General features: G+C 70.4%; 1 long non-coding RNA gene across 1 annotated transcript in view; it reads left to right on the top strand.

The window, feature by feature from the left end:
• The window catches only part of LOC102164640 (uncharacterized), a 182,203-nt gene that overhangs the window by 40,126 nt on the left and 125,464 nt on the right, over positions 1-16,613 (top strand). The window contains exons 11-13 of the long non-coding RNA XR_014831535.1: positions 3,870-4,005; positions 8,628-8,763; positions 13,369-13,504. This is a non-coding gene — a long non-coding RNA (uncharacterized LOC102164640). The remainder of the gene's footprint in view (positions 1-3,869; positions 4,006-8,627; positions 8,764-13,368; positions 13,505-16,613) is intronic.

The raw sequence follows: 16,613 nt of genomic DNA on the forward strand, positions 1-16,613 counted from the left end.
CTGGGCAGAGCCACAACCCGCTCGCCTTTCAGTTCTCCACCCAGGGGCCCCTCCTGCGAGCCACCCATAGGGGTCCCTGGTCCCTCCCTCAGACGTCGTCTCCACCACGGCCCGAGATCATCTTTCTTCTCCAGTGGGTTCCTTGTCTCTTGCGTACCACCCTCTCCACCCCCCACCCCCACCCCCACCCCCACCCGGCTTGCCCTTGGACAGACGGCGAGAAGCTGACCGAGAGACCGAGACAGAGACAGGAGATGAGCCGAGGCCGGTGGGCAAATGGTGCAGAGAGGGCTTGTCCGACGCAGGGTTGCCCCAGAACTTCACACACACGCACGCACACACGGACACACACGCACAGACACACGCCCGCGCGCACACACACACGCACACCAGCCCCGGCCCAGCGGCCCAGCGACCCCTCTCTGTGAACGGCCTTGAGGCCACGTGCCGGGCCACGCGGATCCCCCAGTGCCCAAGGGCACTGGCGGCCCACAGGGATCCAAGGGCAAGGCGGGTGGGAGGCTGGCAGGGTCCACGTGCCACGAGAAGCATGGCTTGCAGGCACGACCTCTGCCCAGAGCCTGTTTCCGCCTGGGCCGACTCCTCCGGCCGCCTCCCAGGCCCACCCTCGCAGCCCTTGGGCCTCCCGGCGGCTCTCTGCGGGCGGGACCTCAGCTGTGGGCTCCGAACCCCTGGCCCTCCCCGGACCCGCGTCCCTCCCTTCCTGTGTCCGGGAAACCCCAGCGAAGCCTTCGGTGCCCGCCAGGCAGGCGGTGGGCCTGCCTTCCTCCGCTCCGTCCTTCCTGACGCGGAGGCGGCTGGTGCTGGGCCTTGCTTGGGCCCTCAGCCTGAGAAGGTCTGTCTTGCCCCAGGAGACCACCCGGCTCGTGTCCGGCCGCCGCCGCCGCCAGGTCCAAGGCGGCCTTGGGGGGCAGGGACAGAGCCGGCCGGGTCTTGCCTCTCCTGCGTTCGCGTGCTTGGGGCTCAGGCCTGTCACCCTCTGGCCGCCGAAGCTCTCCGTCACTGCCCCGTGGACACTGGTCGTCTGATCCCAGACGGAGGCAGGGAGGGCCAGCTGGTGGGGCCTGCCGCTCACACAGCCCACCCGCCCTGGACCCGGGGCCCTGGCCGCAGGGCCCCCCGAGGCGAGGTCCTTCTCCGCGGGGGTGGGGTGCTGCTCTCCCTGCGTCCTGTCCTCCGTGGCCCCCCATGGCTCTGAGGACCCGAGAGGCCGGTGCCTGCCTGGGCCTGGGAGGCCCGGTGGGGGTGGAGGGAGCCGGCCCCTGCCTGCCTCCGCACCCTCCCCTCGGCTGCCCCTGGGACTTCCTCCAAGGCCTTGGGTGGGCTTGCGCCCAGGAGCCCCTGCCAGCAGCCCAGGGAACGGCGGGAACCGGGCCCTCCCTGGCCTCAGCCGGCCCCCGGTAGCCTCATCCTGCTTGGAGCGCCTCGGCTTCCCCCGGGGCGCTCCTTCTCGCGAGCCTGGGGCGCTCCTCGGCGGGGGGCTGCTGTGATGGCATGGCCCGCGAGGGGGACCGTCCAGCGGCGGACAGAGAGAGCAGCGTCCAGCAGGCTTCGGGCCCGGCCTGACCCTCCCTCTAGACCCCGGGTGGGCGGCAGGGGACCGGGTCCATTGGGCTGGCGGTGCGGCTCCTTGCTGTGCTCGGGGCCCCGGCTCTCCCGCCCCAGACAGCCACCGGGCCCGCCCCCCACCCCCCATGCCGTGAAGTCCCCCCCCAACCCCATCCCACCGCACCCCACCCCGCGCCGCCCCCCCTACTCCACCCCACTCCACCCCCCACCCCACCCCCCGCACCCCTCACCCCCCCACCAACCCCCACCCCACCCCCTCACCACCCCCCACCCCCACGCCCCCGTGGTTCTGGTCGCCAGCCTCTGGCCAATGCCCCTGCAGCCCAGCCCCCGTTTTCCTCCCTGGCACCACCGAGGGGGGCCCGGCCCAGGGCTCTCCAGGAGCCCGCCGTGGGCTGAGTACGGCCGAGGACTGGGCAGGCAGGGCAGCCGGTGGTCGCCGTCCCTCCAGGACACGAGTGCCCCTGCACAGGGGCGGAAGGGGAGGCCCGGGAGCCGGGGAGCCGCGGAGGCCAAGGGCCAGGCCGGCCAGGCCCCAGGGCAGGGCGGGGCGATCCCAGCGTGCGGCCCTGAGGCACTGTCCCCACACCGCTCCACACTGTCCCGAAGCCCCCGAGCGCCAGCCCGGACCCCCGGGACACGCCCCCCCACCACACACACACACACACACACACACACACACACACACACACACACACACTCCCCCCCCGACCCCCGGGACACACACCCCCACCCCACCCCCTGCACCCCCCGCACCCCCGACCGCTGGGACACCCCCCCACACACTCCCCTCCCCTCCAGCAACGCGCGGCGCTCCCATCCCCCGGCAGCCCACCAGGTGGCGCTCGCTCCCCCATTTCCCCCCCCCCCCCCCCCCTCCCGCGCCGACGCCCGTGACGTCAGCCGCCCGGCTCCATTTGAGCGCCTCTCGGCAGCCGAGAACTCGGACTTCCCGTGTGGCTCACAACATAACTACTCGGCGTTGCTTCTACAGTGGCTGTGGCTCGACCCCTGGCCTGGGAACTTCCATATGCCGCAGGTGCGGCCACTTGTTTTGCGCTCCCGCTCGCCTCCCCGGCCCGCCCCGGGCCCTTTCGCCTCGCCTTTTGCCCCGGCTCGCCCGCTGCCTTCGCCTGCCTCTCCCGAGCCCACCTCCCGCGCCCCGCGCCCCCGACCCCCCGCGCCCCGCACCCCCACTCACACACGCGCTCCCACGCGCCCCCCGCAACCCTCACCCACACTCTCGCACCTCGCAATGCTCTCTCTTGCCTCAAGCCACCGACCCACAGCGGCCGCCACCTGCCCTAAGCGCCGCCACCGCAGCGCCCCCCGCCGCCGCCGCCGCCGCCGCCGCCGCGTCCCTCACGGGCCGGTCCGAGCCTCCTGCCCTCCCCGCCAGGCCCGCTCCCCCGCAGGGCCTGCTGCCCACCTGTGCTCTCCACCCACACCACACCCGCACATCCCTCGTGGCCCGACAGGTCCTTGAAGCCCACCCAAGACCCCCATTGGCCCCAGCAGCCCAGATCCACAAACAAGCAAACAAACAAGCAAACAAACAAACAAACAAACAAACAAACAAACAAAGGCTGCCTCGGGATCACCTGAACCAGAGCTTGGAAAAACCCGCGGGGAGGATCGTTTGGGTTTCGTTGTTTGCAAAGGCTGGCGGGCTGGGGGGGGGGGGGGGCGGACGGTGGCACCCCATGCCCGAGACGGCCCCGTCAGGTCGCTGGCGCTGACTTGAAGCCTGGGAGGATAGCCTCTTTCTGCACAGGGAACTGACTCGGGTTTGGAGCCCGCAGCTGAGGGCGCTGGGCGTGTGTCCTCAATCCTCCTGCGGTCAGCAATGCAGTGGCTTCGTCTGCTTTGAGTCGGAGGTCGATTCTTACGATTAAAGTCGAGCTGATGTCCAATGTGTCCTCCAGGGGTCTTGGTCCGCCAAGGGACCCACTCGCAGACATTTCCCCGCGCTGTACCGGCGGCTCCCGTGGCCCATCCATTCCACACAGCGCAGGTGGCATCCACAGAGCAGCCCAGAGGCCCATCCCCATCCATCCCAGGGCAGCCCCTTTCCCCCACCCCCACCCCCACCCCCACCCCCACCCGCCAAGCCCAAGTGTGTGCTCCTTGCCCACCCTCGGTTTCTGGTGTCTGCGGGTGGGTGTTTAGATAGCGCCATCCGTTGCGTCGTTTAGAGTCCACCAACAGGTGATGTCCTAGGGCACTTGTCTTTTTCCTTTCTGGCTTCCTTCGCTTAGCCTGAGGGTCTCTCGTTCCAGCCCCGCGGCGGCAGATGGCACTCGTTCTGCCGCTTTTTCCTGGCTGTGTGCGATGCCATCGCATAGATGTCCCCGGGTCTGCGAAGTGCACTCACCTGTCAGTGGACCTTTAGGTGGCTTCCAGATCTTGGCTCTGGTGAGTAGTGCGGCGACAGACAGAGGGGTGCCCGGGTCTGCTTCCGGGAAAGTTTGGTCCCGGTGAAATGGAGCTGTTTGGAGGCCGGCTTCGGTCTTTGTGTGGGCCGGCCCGTGTAGGGCTGCTTGGCTGAGACTCTGTCGAGGAGGGAGGCCTTCAGCCACCGGGGCCTCACGGGGCCTACCCGTGCGGCACCATCACAGAGCTCTCCGTCACTGCCCCTTGTGGGGGTGAGGGAAGGGGCGTGTTGCGGGGGGGGGGGGGCGTGTGTGTGGGGGGGGGATGGTGGGCAAGGAGCACACACTTGGGCTTGGCGGGTGGGGGTGGGGGTGGGGGTGGGGGAAAGGGGCTGCCCTGGGATGGATGGGGATGGGCCTCTGGGCTGCTCTGTGGATGCCACCTGCGCTGTGTGGAATGGATGGGCCAGGGGAGCCGCCGGTACAGCGCGGGGAAATGTCTGCGAGTGGGTCTCTTGACTCTGTCGAGGAGGGAGGCCTTCAGCCACCGGGGCCTCACGGGGCCTACCCGTGCGGCACCATCACAGAGCTCTCCGTCACTGCCCCTTGTGGGGGTGAGGGAAGGGGCGTGTTTGAGGGGGGTGGGGGGGGTGTGCGCGCGCGTGCACGCACGCTGGCGGGCGTGGGTGTCCCGGGGCCTGGCCAGCCCTCCGCTAGAGATCAGCACGCATGGATGCTGACGTGAGGACCAGCAGGGTGACAAGAGAGGCTGCCTGGTGGGTGACCGCGCTGGGCAGAGCCACAACCCGCTCGCCTTTCAGTTCTCCACCCAGGGGCCCCTCCTGCGAGCCACCCATAGGGGTCCCTGGTCCCTCCCTCAGACGTCGTCTCCACCACGGCCCGAGATCATCTTTCTTCTCCAGTGGGTTCCTTGTCTCTTGCGTACCACCCTCTCCACCCCCCACCCCCACCCCCACCCCCACCCGGCTTGCCCTTGGACAGACGGCGAGAAGCTGACCGAGAGACCGAGACAGAGACAGGAGATGAGCCGAGGCCGGTGGGCAAATGGTGCAGAGAGGGCTTGTCCGACGCAGGGTTGCCCCAGAACTTCACACACACGCACGCACACACGGACACACACGCACAGACACACGCCCGCGCGCACACACACACGCACACCAGCCCCGGCCCAGCGGCCCAGCGACCCCTCTCTGTGAACGGCCTTGAGGCCACGTGCCGGGCCACGCGGATCCCCCAGTGCCCAAGGGCACTGGCGGCCCACAGGGATCCAAGGGCAAGGCGGGTGGGAGGCTGGCAGGGTCCACGTGCCACGAGAAGCATGGCTTGCAGGCACGACCTCTGCCCAGAGCCTGTTTCCGCCTGGGCCGACTCCTCCGGCCGCCTCCCAGGCCCACCCTCGCAGCCCTTGGGCCTCCCGGCGGCTCTCTGCGGGCGGGACCTCAGCTGTGGGCTCCGAACCCCTGGCCCTCCCCGGACCCGCGTCCCTCCCTTCCTGTGTCCGGGAAACCCCAGCGAAGCCTTCGGTGCCCGCCAGGCAGGCGGTGGGCCTGCCTTCCTCCGCTCCGTCCTTCCTGACGCGGAGGCGGCTGGTGCTGGGCCTTGCTTGGGCCCTCAGCCTGAGAAGGTCTGTCTTGCCCCAGGAGACCACCCGGCTCGTGTCCGGCCGCCGCCGCCGCCAGGTCCAAGGCGGCCTTGGGGGGCAGGGACAGAGCCGGCCGGGTCTTGCCTCTCCTGCGTTCGCGTGCTTGGGGCTCAGGCCTGTCACCCTCTGGCCGCCGAAGCTCTCCGTCACTGCCCCGTGGACACTGGTCGTCTGATCCCAGACGGAGGCAGGGAGGGCCAGCTGGTGGGGCCTGCCGCTCACACAGCCCACCCGCCCTGGGCCCGGGGCCCTGGCCGCAGGGCCCCCCGAGGCGAGGTCCTTCTCCGCGGGGGTGGGGTGCTGCTCTCCCTGCGTCCTGTCCTCCGTGGCCCCCCATGGCTCTGAGGACCCGAGAGGCCGGTGCCTGCCTGGGCCTGGGAGGCCCGGTGGGGGTGGAGGGAGCCGGCCCCTGCCTGCCTCCGCACCCTCCCCTCGGCTGCCCCTGGGACTTCCTCCAAGGCCTTGGGTGGGCTTGCGCCCAGGAGCCCCTGCCAGCAGCCCAGGGAACGGCGGGAACCGGGCCCTCCCTGGCCTCAGCCGGCCCCCGGTAGCCTCATCCTGCTTGGAGCGCCTCGGCTTCCCCCGGGCGCTCCTTCTCGCGAGCCTGGGGCGCTCCTCGGCGGGGGGCTGCTGTGATGGCATGGCCCGCGAGGGGGACCGTCCTGGGCGTCCAGCGGCGGACAGAGAGAGCAGCGTCCAGCAGGCTTCGGGCCCGGCCTGACCCTCCCTCTAGACCCCGGGTGGGCGGCAGGGGACCGGGTCCATTGGGCTGGCGGTGCGGCTCCTTGCTGTGCTCGGGGCCCCGGCTCTCCCGCCCCAGACAGCCACCGGGCCCGCCCCCCACCCCCCATGCCGTGAAGTCCCCCCCCAACCCCATCCCACCGCACCCCACCCCGCGCCGCCCCCCCTACTCCACCCCACTCCACCCCCCACCCCACCCCCCGCACCCCTCACCCCCCCACCAACCCCCACCCCACCCCCTCACCACCCCCCACCCCCACGCCCCCGTGGTTCTGGTCGCCAGCCTCTGGCCAATGCCCCTGCAGCCCAGCCCCCGTTTTCCTCCCTGGCACCACCGAGGGGGGCCCGGCCCAGGGCTCTCCAGGAGCCCGCCGTGGGCTGAGTACGGCCGAGGACTGGGCAGGCAGGGCAGCCGGTGGTCGCCGTCCCTCCAGGACACGAGTGCCCCTGCACAGGGGCGGAAGGGGAGGCCCGGGAGCCGGGGAGCCGCGGAGGCCAAGGGCCAGGCCGGCCAGGCCCCAGGGCAGGGCGGGGCGATCCCAGCGTGCGGCCCTGAGGCACTGTCCCCACACCGCTCCACACTGTCCCGAAGCCCCCGAGCGCCAGCCCGGACCCCCGGGACACGCCCCCCCACCACACACACACACACACACACACACACACACACACACACACACACACACACTCCCCCCCCCGACCCCCGGGACACACACCCCCACCCCACCCCCTGCACCCCCCGCACCCCCGACCGCTGGGACACCCCCCCACACACTCCCCTCCCCTCCAGCAACGCGCGGCGCTCCCATCCCCCGGCAGCCCACCAGGTGGCGCTCGCTCCCCCATTTCCCCCCCCCCCCCTCCCGCGCCGACGCCCGTGACGTCAGCCGCCCGGCTCCATTTGAGCGCCTCTCGGCAGCCGAGAACTCGGACTTCCCGTGTGGCTCACAACATAACTACTCGGCGTTGCTTCTACAGTGGCTGTGGCTCGACCCCTGGCCTGGGAACTTCCATATGCCGCAGGTGCGGCCACTTGTTTTGCGCTCCCGCTCGCCTCCCCGGCCCGCCCCGGGCCCTTTCGCCTCGCCTTTTGCCCCGGCTCGCCCGCTGCCTTCGCCTGCCTCTCCCGAGCCCACCTCCCGCGCCCCGCGCCCCCGACCCCCCGCGCCCCGCACCCCCACTCACACACGCGCTCCCACGCGCCCCCCGCAACCCTCACCCACACTCTCGCACCTCGCAATGCTCTCTCTTGCCTCAAGCCACCGACCCACAGCGGCCGCCACCTGCCCTAAGCGCCGCCACCGCAGCGCCCCCCGCCGCCGCCGCCGCCGCCGCCGCCGCGTCCCTCACGGGCCGGTCCGAGCCTCCTGCCCTCCCCGCCAGGCCCGCTCCCCCGCAGGGCCTGCTGCCCACCTGTGCTCTCCACCCACACCACACCCGCACATCCCTCGTGGCCCGACAGGTCCTTGAAGCCCACCCAAGACCCCCATTGGCCCCAGCAGCCCAGATCCACAAACAAGCAAACAAACAAGCAAACAAACAAACAAACAAACAAACAAACAAACAAAGGCTGCCTCGGGATCACCTGAACCAGAGCTTGGAAAAACCCGCGGGGAGGATCGTTTGGGTTTCGTTGTTTGCAAAGGCTGGCGGGCTGGGGGGGGGGGGGGCGGACGGTGGCACCCCATGCCCGAGACGGCCCCGTCAGGTCGCTGGCGCTGACTTGAAGCCTGGGAGGATAGCCTCTTTCTGCACAGGGAACTGACTCGGGTTTGGAGCCCGCAGCTGAGGGCGCTGGGCGTGTGTCCTCAATCCTCCTGCGGTCAGCAATGCAGTGGCTTCGTCTGCTTTGAGTCGGAGGTCGATTCTTACGATTAAAGTCGAGCTGATGTCCAATGTTTCCTCCAGGGGTCTTGGTCCGCCAAGGGACCCACTCGCAGACATTTCCCCGCGCTGTACCGGCGGCTCCCGTGGCCCATCCATTCCACACAGCGCAGGTGGCATCCACAGAGCAGCCCAGAGGCCCATCCCCATCCATCCCAGGGCAGCCCCTTTCCCCCCACCCCCCACCCCCACCCCCACCCCCACCCGCCAAGCCCAAGTGTGTGCTCCTTGCCCACCCTCGGTTTCTGGTGTCTGCGGGTGGGTGTTTAGATAGCGCCATCCGTTGCGTCGTTTAGAGTCCACCAACAGGTGATGTCCTAGGGCACTTGTCTTTTTCCTTTCTGGCTTCCTTCGCTTAGCCTGAGGGTCTCTCGTTCCAGCCCCGCGGCGGCAGATGGCACTCGTTCTGCCGCTTTTTCCTGGCTGTGTGCGATGCCATCGCATAGATGTCCCCGGGTCTGCGAAGTGCACTCACCTGTCAGTGGACCTTTAGGTGGCTTCCAGATCTTGGCTCTGGTGAGTAGTGCGGCGACAGACAGAGGGGTGCCCGGGTCTGCTTCCGGGAAAGTTTGGTCCCGGTGAAATGGAGCTGTTTGGAGGCCGGCTTCGGTCTTTGTGTGGGCCGGCCCGTGTAGGGCTGCTTGGCTGAGACTCTGTCGAGGAGGGAGGCCTTCAGCCACCGGGGCCTCACGGGGCCTACCCGTGCGGCACCATCACAGAGCTCTCCGTCACTGCCCCTTGTGGGGGTGAGGGAAGGGGCGTGTTGCGGGGGGGGGGGGGCGTGTGTGTGGGGGGGGATGGTGGGCAAGGAGCACACACTTGGGCTTGGCGGGTGGGGGTGGGGGTGGGGGTGGGGGAAAGGGGCTGCCCTGGGATGGATGGGGATGGGCCTCTGGGCTGCTCTGTGGATGCCACCTGCGCTGTGTGGAATGGATGGGCCAGGGGAGCCGCCGGTACAGCGCGGGGAAATGTCTGCGAGTGGGTCTCTTGACTCTGTCGAGGAGGGAGGCCTTCAGCCACCGGGGCCTCACGGGGCCTACCCGTGCGGCACCATCACAGAGCTCTCCGTCACTGCCCCTTGTGGGGGTGAGGGAAGGGGCGTGTTTGAGGGGGGTGGGGGGGGTGTGCGCGCGCGTGCACGCACGCTGGCGGGCGTGGGTGTCCCGGGGCCTGGCCAGCCCTCCGCTAGAGATCAGCACGCATGGATGCTGACGTGAGGACCAGCAGGGTGACAAGAGAGGCTGCCTGGTGGGTGACCGCGCTGGGCAGAGCCACAACCCGCTCGCCTTTCAGTTCTCCACCCAGGGGCCCCTCCTGCGAGCCACCCATAGGGGTCCCTGGTCCCTCCCTCAGACGTCGTCTCCACCACGGCCCGAGATCATCTTTCTTCTCCAGTGGGTTCCTTGTCTCTTGGCGTACCACCCTCTCCACCCCCCACCCCCACCCCCACCCCCACCCGGCTTGCCCTTGGACAGACGGCGAGAAGCTGACCGAGAGACCGAGACAGAGACAGGAGATGAGCCGAGGCCGGTGGGCAAATGGTGCAGAGAGGGCTTGTCCGACGCAGGGTTGCCCCAGAACTTCACACACACGCACGCACACACGGACACACACGCACAGACACACGCCCGCGCGCACACACACACGCACACCAGCCCCGGCCCAGCGGCCCAGCGACCCCTCTCTGTGAACGGCCTTGAGGCCACGTGCCGGGCCACGCGGATCCCCCAGTGCCCAAGGGCACTGGCGGCCCACAGGGATCCAAGGGCAAGGCGGGTGGGAGGCTGGCAGGGTCCACGTGCCACGAGAAGCATGGCTTGCAGGCACGACCTCTGCCCAGAGCCTGTTTCCGCCTGGGCCGACTCCTCCGGCCGCCTCCCAGGCCCACCCTCGCAGCCCTTGGGCCTCCCGGCGGCTCTCTGCGGGCGGGACCTCAGCTGTGGGCTCCGAACCCCTGGCCCTCCCCGGACCCGCGTCCCTCCCTTCCTGTGTCCGGGAAACCCCAGCGAAGCCTTCGGTGCCCGCCAGGCAGGCGGTGGGCCTGCCTTCCTCCGCTCCGTCCTTCCTGACGCGGAGGCGGCTGGTGCTGGGCCTTGCTTGGGCCCTCAGCCTGAGAAGGTCTGTCTTGCCCCAGGAGACCACCCGGCTCGTGTCCGGCCGCCGCCGCCGCCAGGTCCAAGGCGGCCTTGGGGGGCAGGGACAGAGCCGGCCGGGTCTTGCCTCTCCTGCGTTCGCGTGCTTGGGGCTCAGGCCTGTCACCCTCTGGCCGCCGAAGCTCTCCGTCACTGCCCCGTGGACACTGGTCGTCTGATCCCAGACGGAGGCAGGGAGGGCCAGCTGGTGGGGCCTGCCGCTCACACAGCCCACCCGCCCTGGGCCCGGGGCCCTGGCCGCAGGGCCCCCCGAGGCGAGGTCCTTCTCCGCGGGGGTGGGGTGCTGCTCTCCCTGCGTCCTGTCCTCCGTGGCCCCCCATGGCTCTGAGGACCCGAGAGGCCGGTGCCTGCCTGGGCCTGGGAGGCCCGGTGGGGGTGGAGGGAGCCGGCCCCTGCCTGCCTCCGCACCCTCCCCTCGGCTGCCCCTGGGACTTCCTCCAAGGCCTTGGGTGGGCTTGCGCCCAGGAGCCCCTGCCAGCAGCCCAGGGAACGGCGGGAACCGGGCCCTCCCTGGCCTCAGCCGGCCCCCGGTAGCCTCATCCTGCTTGGAGCGCCTCGGCTTCCCCCGGGGCGCTCCTTCTCGCGAGCCTGGGGCGCTCCTCGGCGGGGGGCTGCTGTGATGGCATGGCCCGCGAGGGGGACCGTCCAGCGGCGGACAGAGAGAGCAGCGTCCAGCAGGCTTCGGGCCCGGCCTGACCCTCCCTCTAGACCCCGGGTGGGCGGCAGGGGACCGGGTCCATTGGGCTGGCGGTGCGGCTCCTTGCTGTGCTCGGGGCCCCGGCTCTCCCGCCCCAGACAGCCACCGGGCCCGCCCCCCACCCCCCATGCCGTGAAGTCCCCCCCCAACCCCATCCCACCGCACCCCACCCCGCGCCGCCCCCCCTACTCCACCCCACTCCACCCCCCACCCCACCCCCCGCACCCCTCACCCCCCCACCAACCCCCACCCCACCCCCTCACCACCCCCCACCCCCACGCCCCCGTGGTTCTGGTCGCCAGCCTCTGGCCAATGCCCCTGCAGCCCAGCCCCCGTTTTCCTCCCTGGCACCACCGAGGGGGGCCCGGCCCAGGGCTCTCCAGGAGCCCGCCGTGGGCTGAGTACGGCCGAGGACTGGGCAGGCAGGGCAGCCGGTGGTCGCCGTCCCTCCAGGACACGAGTGCCCCTGCACAGGGGCGGAAGGGGAGGCCCGGGAGCCGGGGAGCCGCGGAGGCCAAGGGCCAGGCCGGCCAGGCCCCAGGGCAGGGCGGGGCGATCCCAGCGTGCGGCCCTGAGGCACTGTCCCCACACCGCTCCACACTGTCCCGAAGCCCCCGAGCGCCAGCCCGGACCCCCGGGACACGCCCCCCCACCACACACACACACACACACACACACACACACACACACACACACACACTCCCCCCCCCCCGACCCCCGGGACACACACCCCCACCCCACCCCCTGCACCCCCCGCACCCCCGACCGCTGGGACACCCCCCCACACACTCCCCTCCCCTCCAGCAACGCGCGGCGCTCCCATCCCCCGGCAGCCCACCAGGTGGCGCTCGCTCCCCCATTTCCCCCCCCCCCCTCCCGCGCCGACGCCCGTGACGTCAGCCGCCCGGCTCCATTTGAGCGCCTCTCGGCAGCCGAGAACTCGGACTTCCCGTGTGGCTCACAACATAACTACTCGGCGTTGCTTCTACAGTGGCTGTGGCTCGACCCCTGGCCTGGGAACTTCCATATGCCGCAGGTGCGGCCACTTGTTTTGCGCTCCCGCTCGCCTCCCCGGCCCGCCCGGGCCCTTTCGCCTCGCCTTTTGCCCCGGCTCGCCCGCTGCCTTCGCCTGCCTCTCCCGAGCCCACCTCCCGCGCCCCGCGCCCCCGACCCCCCGCGCCCCGCACCCCCACTCACACACGCGCTCCCACGCGCCCCCCGCAACCCTCACCCACACTCTCGCACCTCGCAATGCTCTCTCTTGCCTCAAGCCACCGACCCACAGCGGCCGCCACCTGCCCTAAGCGCCGCCACCGCAGCGCCCCCCGCCGCCGCCGCCGCCGCCGCCGCCGCGTCCCTCACGGGCCGGTCCGAGCCTCCTGCCCTCCCCGCCAGGCCCGCTCCCCCGCAGGGCCTGCTGCCCACCTGTGCTCTCCACCCACACCACACCCGCACATCCCTCGTGGCCCGACAGGTCCTTGAAGCCCACCCAAGACCCCCATTGGCCCCAGCAGCCCAGATCCACAAACAAGCAAACAAACAAGCAAACAAACAAACAAACAAACAAACAAACAAACAAAGGCTGCCTCGGGATCACCTGAACCAGAGCTTGGAAAAACCCGCGGGGAGGATCGTTTGGGTTTCGTTGTTTGCAAAGGCTGGCGGGCTGGGGGGGGGGGGCGGACGGTGGCACCCCATGCCCGAGACGGCCCCGTCAGGTCGCTGGCGCTGACTTGAAGCCTGGGAGGATAGCCTCTTTCTGCACAGGGAACTGACTCGGGTTTGGAGCCCGCAGCTGAGGGCGCTGGGCGTGTGTCCTCAATCCTCCTGCGGTCAGCAATGCAGTGGCTTCGTCTGCTTTGAGTCGGAGGTCGATTCTTACGATTAAAGTCGAGCTGATGTCCAATGTTTCCTCCAGGGGTCTTGGTCCGCCAAGGGACCCACTCGCAGACATTTCCCCGCGCTGTACCGGCGGCTCCCGTGGCCCATCCATTCCACACAGCGCAGGTGGCATCCACAGAGCAGCCCAGAGGCCCATCCCCATCCATCCCAGGGCAGCCCCTTTCCCCACCCCCACCCCCACCCCCACCCCCACCCGCCAAGCCCAAGTGTGTGCTCCTTGCCCACCCTCGGTTTCTGGTGTCTGCGGGTGGGTGTTTAGATAGCGCCATCCGTTGCGTCGTTTAGAGTCCACCAACAGGTGATGTCCTAGGGCACTTGTCTTTTTCCTTTCTGGCTTCCTTCGCTTAGCCTGAGGGTCTCTCGTTCCAGCCCCGCGGCGGCAGATGGCACTCGTTCTGCCGCTTTTTCCTGGCTGTGTGCGATGCCATCGCATAGATGTCCCCGGGTCTGCGAAGTGCACTCACCTGTCAGTGGACCTTTAGGTGGCTTCCAGATCTTGGCTCTGGTGAGTAGTGCGGCGACAGACAGAGGGGTGCCCGGGTCTGCTTCCGGGAAAGTTTGGTCCCGGTGAAATGGAGCTGTTTGGAGGCCGGCTTCGGTCTTTGTGTGGGCCGGCCCGTGTAGGGCTGCTTGGCTGAGACTCTGTCGAGGAGGGAGGCCTTCAGCCACCGGGGCCTCACGGGGCCTACCCGTGCGGCACCATCACAGAGCTCTCCGTCACTGCCCCTTGTGGGGGTGAGGGAAGGGGCGTGTTGCGGGGGGGGGGGGGCGTGTGTGTGGGGGGGGATGGTGGGCAAGGAGCACACACTTGGGCTTGGCGGGTGGGGGTGGGGGTGGGGGTGGGGGAAAGGGGCTGCCCTGGGATGGATGGGGATGGGCCTCTGGGCTGCTCTGTGGATGCCACCTGCGCTGTGTGGAATGGATGGGCCAGGGGAGCCGCCGGTACAGCGCGGGGAAATGTCTGCGAGTGGGTCTCTTGACTCTGTCGAGGAGGGAGGCCTTCAGCCACCGGGGCCTCACGGGCCTACCCGTGCGGCACCATCACAGAGCTCTCCGTCACTGCCCCTTGTGGGGGTGAGGGAAGGGGCGTGTTTGAGGGGGGTGGGGGGGGTGTGCGCGCGCGTGCACGCACGCTGGCGGGCGTGGGTGTCCCGGGGCCTGGCCAGCCCTCCGCTAGAGATCAGCACGCATGGATGCTGACGTGAGGACCAGCAGGGTGACAAGAGAGGCTGCCTGGTGGGTGACCGCGCTGGGCAGAGCCACAACCCGCTCGCCTTTCAGTTCTCCACCCAGGGGCCCCTCCTGCGAGCCACCCATAGGGGTCCCTGGTCCCTCCCTCAGACGTCGTCTCCACCACGGCCCGAGATCATCTTTCTTCTCCAGTGGGTTCCTTGTCTCTTGCGTACCACCCTCTCCACCCCCCACCCCCACCCCCACCCCCACCCGGCTTGCCCTTGGACAGACGGCGAGAAGCTGACCGAGAGACCGAGACAGAGACAGGAGATGAGCCGAGGCCGGTGGGCAAATGGTGCAGAGAGGGCTTGTCCGACGCAGGGTTGCCCCAGAACTTCACACACACGCACGCACACACGGACACACACGCACAGACACACGCACACCAGCCCCGGCCCAGCGGCCCAGCGACCCCTCTCTGTGAACGGCCTTGAGGCCACGTGCCGGGCCACGCGGATCCCCAGTGCCCAAGGGCACTGGCGGCCCACAGGGATCCAAGGGCAAGGCGGGTGGGAGGCTGGCAGGGTCCACGTGCCACGAGAAGCATGGCTTGCAGGCACGACCTCTGCCCAGAGCCTGTTTCCGCCTGGGCCGACTCCTCCGGCCGCCTCCCAGGCCCACCCTCGCAGCCCTTGGGCCTCCCGGCGGCTCTCTGCGGGCGGGACCTCAGCTGTGGGCTCCGAACCCCTGGCCCTCCCCGGACCCGCGTCCCTCCCTTCCTGTGTCCGGGAAACCCCAGCGAAGCCTTCGGTGCCCGCCAGGCAGGCGGTGGGCCTGCCTTCCTCCGCTCCGTCCTTCCTGACGCGGAGGCGGCTGGTGCTGGGCCTTGCTTGGGCCCTCAGCCTGAGAAGGTCTGTCTTGCCCCAGGAGACCACCCGGCTCGTGTCCGGCCGCCGCCGCCGCCAGGTCCAAGGCGGCCTTGGGGGGCAGGGACAGAGCCGGCCGGGTCTTGCCTCTCCTGCGTTCGCGTGCTTGGGGCTCAGGCCTGTCACCCTCTGGCCGCCGAAGCTCTCCGTCACTGCCCCGTGGACACTGGTCGTCTGATCCCAGACGGAGGCAGGGAGGGCCAGCTGGTGGGGCCTGCCGCTCACACAGCCCACCCGCCCTGGACCCGGGGCCCTGGCCGCCGGGCCCCCCGAGGCGAGGTCCTTCTCCGCGGGGGTGGGGTGCTGCTCTCCCTGCGTCCTGTCCTCCGTGGCCCCCCATGGCTCTGAGGACCCGAGAGGCCGGTGCCTGCCTGGGCCTGGGAGGCCCGGTGGGGGTGGAGGGAGCCGGCCCCTGCCTGCCTCCGCACCCTCCCCTCGGCTGCCCCTGGGACTTCCTCCAAGGCCTTGGGTGGGCTTGCGCCCAGGAGCCCCTGCCAGCAGCCCAGGGAACGGCGGGAACCGGGCCCTCCCTGGCCTCAGCCGGCCCCCGGTAGCCTCATCCTGCTTGGAGCGCCTCGGCTTCCCCCGGGGCGCTCCTTCTCGCGAGCCTGGGGCGCTCCTCGGCGGGGGGCTGCTGTGATGGCATGGCCCGCGAGGGGGACCGTCCTGGGCGTCCAGCGGCGGACAGAGAGAGCAGCGTCCAGCAGGCTTCGGGCCCGGCCTGACCCTCCCTCTAGACCCCGGGTGGGCGGCAGGGGACCGGGTCCATTGGGCTGGCGGTGCGGCTCCTTGCTGTGCTCGGGGCCCCGGCTCTCCCGCCCCAGACAGCCACCGGGCCCGCCCCCACCCCCCATGCCGTGAAGTCCCCCCCCAACCCCATCCCACCGCACCCCACCCCGCGCCGCCCCCCCTACTCCACCCCACTCCACCCCCCACCCCACCCCCCGCACCCCTCACCCCCCCACCAACCCCCACCCCACCCCCTCACCACCCCCCACCCCCACGCCCCCGTGGTTCTGGTCGCCAGCCTCTGGCCAATGCCCCTGCAGCCCAGCCCCCGTTTTCCTCCCTGGCACCACCGAGGGGGGCCCGGCCCAGGGCTCTCCAGGAGCCCGCCGTGGGCTGAGTACGGCCGAGGACTGGGCAGGCAGGGCAGCCGGTGGTCGCCGTCCCTCCAGGACACGAGTGCCCCTGCACAGGGGCGGAAGGGGAGGCCCGGGAGCCGGGGAGCCGCGGAGGCCAAGGGCCAGGCCGGCCAGGCCCCAGGGCAGGGCGGGGCGATCCCAGCGTGCGGCCCTGAGGCACTGTCCCCACACCGCTCCACACTGTCCCGAAGCCCCCGAGCGCCAGCCCGGACCCCCGGGACACGCCCCCCCCACCACACACACACACACACACACACACACACACACACACACACACACACACACTCCCCCCCCCGACCCCCGGGACACACACCCCCACCCCACCCCCTGCACCCCCCGCACCCCCGACCGCTGGGACACCCCCCCACAC

Source organism: Sus scrofa, chromosome 16, assembly GCF_054392235.1.
Source record: "Sus scrofa isolate SSC_HxYL_T2T_F1_AM1 chromosome 16, Sscrofa_HxYL_maternal_Yorkshire_Landrace_v2.0, whole genome shotgun sequence".
Lineage (NCBI taxonomy): Eukaryota > Metazoa > Chordata > Mammalia > Artiodactyla > Suidae > Sus > Sus scrofa.